Genomic DNA, 5,966 nt, shown 5'->3' with positions numbered 1-5,966 from the left:
CTCTTCTGTAAATACAGATAAAGGCAGTCTGGGGAACCAATACGGCCTGCCTTAAAATCAGGACTGTGGCTTACAACACGGAGGAACAGTGTATCGGAGGGAAATTCATCATTCTCCTGAATACCTGGCGTGCCAAAAGAAGAGTGGAAGATCTGAAGCACCTTCATTACTGCACATTTTTATTTTTATTTTTAATTATTTTTTCACCTTTTAACTAAGAAACCATTTTTTTTCTTTTTTTCATCACCTGATTTTAATTAAAAGTTACTACATTTTTATTTTTAACCAGTATTATTACTGCTACCATTTTACCATTTTTTAAAGTCTCATTTTATTTTCTCTTTATTTTATTTTGGGACTAATGTTCTCCATTCTATTTTCATCATTCCTTTAGCAACATTTTTCTCTACCTCAATTTTTCCTCTGTACTAAAACCCTCTTCCCCACTTTTTCCCTTTGGATGTCCTGTTTCTCTTACCCTACTCCAGCTTTAGATTTTCCCTATTCTTTTTACCCCCTGTCAAAATTTCACCCTACTTATATATCCTATTTTCAATCCCCTGTTTATTTTCCTGCCCCCCCCCCTGGTTTTTTCTGTGCTTCTGTTTTTCCCTTGCGTCGCTTGTTATTATTGGTTGTTTGTAGTTTGTATTCATCTCCAGGAATCTGCTGCTGTAAATTGTTGGTATTAGTGGCGGTTCTATAGGAGTTTTCCCCTCATATAAATAGTCTCTTCCCCTCTTATACTTCACTCTCTTTTCTCTCTTACTTTTTTTTTCTTTTTTTCCTCTTCTTTTTTTTCCCTCCCTTTTTCCAATTTTATTTTTGCACTCCTTTTTTTTTCTTTTTTCTTTCTTTCTTTTTTCTCTTCTACCTTTTTCTCTTCTTTCTTCCTTATCTCCTAACTCTCTTAGCTCGGGTGGCCACCTTTATTTGGGGTTATTGATATCGTAAATACATTCGTGTTCAGTGCCTGGTACGTTGTGCCTTGTTGTGTTGTATTTTGTGCCTTTAAATCAACGCAGCAGATTCAAGCAACAGCGGCCTCCTGATCTCCACACGCTCTGTCTGGGGAACAGTTACTGTGTGTGAAGCCTCCCTCCACCAGCCAGAAGAGCCACCACAGCTGTGAACAGCACCCACCAGAGGCCCTGCTATCAACGGAGGAGCCACTGCTACCACAACCGCCCAAGGAGCAACCACAGCCCGAGGAGCCACTGCCACCCAGGGAGCAGCCACTGAACGACTCAACAACTAGATATGTCAGTGAGATCAAACATGGGTAGACAAAGAAACCCCCAAAGGAAAGAGAAGGAGGACTCGCCAGAAAAGCAGCTAAGTGAGACAGAGGCATGCAACATGACGGAAAAAGAATTCAGAATAAGGGTCCTAGAGTACATGCACTGGTCGGAGGAAAAAATCAATACCATATGCAAGAAGCTAGAAGAAACAGATGAAAAAATCAACAACTTAAGTAAGGCCCAAGAAGAAATGAAGAGTGATATAGCTGCCATAAAAAACTCCATTGAAAGTATCAACAGTAGACTAGGAGAAGCGGAGGACCGAATTAGTGAATTAGAAGACAAGGAAGCAAAACACACCCAAACTGTACTGCAATTGGAGAAAAAAATTAAAAGACAGGAGGAGAGCCTAAGGGAGCTTTGGGACAACATGAAACGAAACAACATACGAATAATAGGGGTGCCAGAACAACAGAAAGATGAACATGGATTAGAAAACCTATTCGAAGAAATAATATCAGAAAACTTCCCTGAGGTGGGGAAGAAAAAAGTCACACAAGCCCAGAGAGTCCCAAACAAGGTGAATCCGAAAAGACCCACACCAAGACACATCATAATTACCATGGCAAATGTTCAGGACAAATAGAGAATCTTACAGGCTGCAAGAGAGAGATGGAAAGTTACATACAAGGGATCTCCCATTAGATTATCAAATGATTTCTCAACAGAAACACATCAGGCCAGAAAAGAATGGACGGAAATTTACAAAGTGATGCAAAATCTACAATGAGATATCACCTAACACCTGTCAAAATGTTTTTCACCAATAAATCAACAAGCAAAAAGTGTTGGCAAGGATGAGGAGAGACAGGTACCCTCATGCACTTCTGGTGGAAATGCGGATTGGTGCAGCCACTGTGAAAAACACTATGGAGTTTCCTCAAAATATTAAAAATGGAACTGCCTTATGACCAAGGTATTCCACTTCTAGGAACATACCCTAAAAAACTCGAAACACCAGTCAAACAGCCCAAGTGCCCATCAGTAGATGAGTGAATAAAACAGCTGTGGTGCATTTATACCATGGAACATTATGCAGCTATAAAAAATAAGGATTTCTTACCCTTTGAGACAACAAGGATGGACCTGGCGAGTATTATGCTAAGCAAAGTAAGCCAGTCAGAGAAAGATAAGCATCACATTATCTCACTCATATGTGGGATCTAATGAACAAAATAGATCCAGAAACATAGAAGCATGGAACAGACGGACGAATCTCAGAGGGAAGGCAGTGATAGGCGGGTGATGGGGAGAGATTTACTGCGGAACCTATATACATATATGCACAACCCATGGACACAGACAATAGTGTGGTGAAAACCTAGGAGGACTGGGTTGGGGATGGAGGGGTCAATGGGAAAAAAAGGAAAACATCTGTAATACTTTCAACAATAAAGATAATTTTTTTAAAAAGCAACAAAAATATATTTTTAATAATAATAAATTAAAAAGGAAATCTTACCTTTTGCCACAATATGGATGGACCTGGAGAGTATTATGCTAAGTGAAATAAGTCAGTCAGAGAAAGACAAATACCATAGAATTTTACTTATATGTGGAATATAATAAACAAGATAAACTAAGGATCAAAGTAGCAACAGACTCATAGATATAGAAAACAGACTGATGGCTGTCTGAGGGAAGAAGGTAAGGAGGGATGAAAAAGGTGAAGGAAGGGATTAAGCAAAGAAAAAACACGCTCATAGACAGACAACAGTATGGATAAAACAGATTCCCAAAGGGAATGGGGTTCAGGTGAGGTAGGAGAGGGTAAAGTGGGGATAAAGTGGTGATGGAAGGAGACTTGACTTGGGGTGGAGAACACAAAATACAATATACAGATGATGTATTATATAATTGTACACCTGAAACCTATATAATTTATTTATCAATGTCAGCCCAATAAATTAAATTAAAAATAAATTTAAAAAAGAAAAAAAAAAGAAACCCCAAATAGATCCCATTCTCCTTCCAGCATGAGAAGTTATGGTGTGAACACAGCTATCAGTGAAGAAACAGGATTTCACCATACATGGAATTTGCCTTGATCTTGAACTTCCCAGCCTTGAGTACTGTAGAAACCAATGTGTCATACAGACACGGAATATCCAAACATCTGATTAATCTCAGTGTTTCCTTCAGTTAATTACCTTTCTAATTCAAGCTATAGTTTTCTTGGTTCTTGGCATGACAGGTGATATTCAATTGCATCCTGAACAGTTTGTCTGTTATGTTAGGAGACTCTGTGTACTAATTATTTTAATTTTTCAGTCAGCTACCCTGTTTAAGTTTAGCACATAGGTCATAGCCTAGTTTTGTGGGCTGTGATTCCAATGGTACCTTAATTTTCAGAGTCCATGAAGTCAGCATCAAAGAACTTCAGCTGAGACAACAAGGCACCCACCCCATGAATAGCACTGCAAAAAGGAATCTAGGAATGTCCAAGCAAGCGAGCAAGAACACCCAAGACAGGATGAAATTAGAGAATCAGGGAAAGACTGGCAAGAGAAAGACAGGCTTCTAGCTTTAAGAACTGAGGCATAGAACAGGCCAGGTAACAAGACAAGGACAGAAGTATCAGGTCTGGCCTTCAAGGTGTACTTGTCTTAGGAACAAAGTCCAGATATTACAGATAAGGTGAAAAGTTAACTTCTAACCAGCCAACTAAAGCTCCTTATCTAATGCCCCTTGTCTGACAGTACTATTTGTCTGGGGCAGAAACTAGCAATAGGTAGGGAGTATGAGAAGAGGAAGACTGTGTACTAGCAGTGTCATCATATCATGGTTATAATGATGGGCTCTAGAGACAGAACACCCTACGTTTCAAGCCTGCTCTATGTCTCACATGCTGTGTCATCTTCAGCAAATTACTGAGGCCCTCTGAGCCCCCATTTAAACAAAGAATGTGATAATGACATATATCTATAGGCCTCGGGTAAATATTGAATGAACTCATCCATGGAAATAATTGAATCCAGTGCCCAGCACATGGTAAGTGCCCCATAAATGTGAGGTAATGTTCTTATCCTTTGCTTGACACTGACCTTGAATAATAAGGCAAGCCCCTTCTCAGCAGCTCCCTAATTAGTGACAATAAAAACAGGAGTCTTCATAGTGTTTTTAAAACTATAAAATTTCATTCTAAAGACAGTTCTCATTAATATTCTTAACACTATTTCTTATAGACAGCACCAGAGACTGAGATTTATCTAATGTGAACAATTTAAAATAATATCTGTAAGCATACACATAGCCAACTTTCAATTACTCACTCTAATGGAGAAAATCAGTCATGGGTAATCCAAAACCGTGCTGGATTCAAAGTCATCTATGTTTGGTTTGGAAATGGACTGGATGACCTTCTTTTGGAGTACAGATGCCTTTTGGATTTTGTTCTGCTTTGGCTAATAATAAAATGAATTTATGTTCTCTAAGCACACTAGCTGGCACCAAGCGAACGTGCACATAAATATTCTGGGGGGAAAAGGGAAACTAAGATCATGAAATTAAATTTATAGCTGTGAAGAGAGTATTTACTATACATTTTGTCAGTGGTTCTCAAAGTTGAGGAGATAAAAATCACACAGGGAACTATTGCATACTCACAGCTCTGACGCTTGATATTTTGGTTCAATAGCTCTGGGGTAAGGCTTAGAACTGTGTTTTTCTTTTTTTATTTATTGTGGTTAAAAGTACATAGCATTAAATTTATCATCTTAACCATTTAAAAATTTTTTTTTTGATTTGAGAGAGGAAAGGAGAGGGAGAGAGAGATAGAAACAACAATGATCAAAGAGAATAATTGATTGGCTGCCTCCCGCATGCCCCTACTTGGGATGGAGCCCATAACCTGGGCATGTGCCCTGACCTCCTGGTTCATAGATGGATGCTCAACGACGGAGCCATGCCGGCTGGGCTCATTTTAACCATTTCTGTGTGTATAGCTCAGTAGCGCTAATTATATTCACACTAGAGGCCTGGTGCAGGAATTTGTGGGGGGGGGGGGGGGGGGGGGGGGGGGGGGAACTGCAGGAGGTTGGCAGCCAGCTCCAAGGAGGGAGCTGGCCCTCAGCCCCCTGGGAAAGGCACTGTGTCCACTGCCACCCACCCCTGGTTCCCCTCCCAGGCCAGGCCCTGAAGGCCCCGGAGGGGTCAGGAGAGGAGGCGATGGATGCTGGGCCGGGAGTGGAAGGAAAAGATGCCAGATGTTGACACTGCCCTGCCACCACATGGTTCCCTGCCACCCCCCGCCTTCTCTTGTCACTGCACTGCCACCATGGCGGACAGGCAGCCCCCAGGGAAGGGAGAGGATGGGAGCAAGACAAAACCTTGTGTCGAGGGCTGACTTTCAATAGATTGCAGTGAAGGAGCTGCTCTGCTATGTACAAAACCTTGACCCAGAAGCAGGTCATCTACAAATGGTTTAGCACCAGGGGCCGATGGGGGCTTGCCCCCCAGTGGGATGGACTGCAGGTGGTTGGCTGGCCAAGGGAAGTTGGCTGTGGGAGTGCACTGACCACCAGGGGGGCAGTTCCTGCATTGAGTGTCTGCCCCCTAGTGGTCAGTGCACATCATATCAACTGGTTGACCAGTCGTTCGGTCATAATGGTCACTTAGGCTTTTATATATATATAGACTAGAGGCCCAGTGCACAAAAATTTGTGC

At 41.4% G+C, this 5,966-nt stretch overlaps 1 pseudogene; it reads right to left on the bottom strand.

The window, feature by feature from the left end:
• LOC102239291 overlaps positions 1–5,966 on the bottom strand; it is a 75,771-nt pseudogene that overhangs the window by 5,955 nt on the left and 63,850 nt on the right.

Source organism: Myotis brandtii, unplaced genomic scaffold (assembly GCF_000412655.1).
Source record: "Myotis brandtii unplaced genomic scaffold, ASM41265v1 scaffold199, whole genome shotgun sequence".
NCBI classification, from domain to species: domain Eukaryota; kingdom Metazoa; phylum Chordata; class Mammalia; order Chiroptera; family Vespertilionidae; genus Myotis; species Myotis brandtii.
This window is presented reverse-complemented; position numbering and strand designations above follow the sequence as displayed.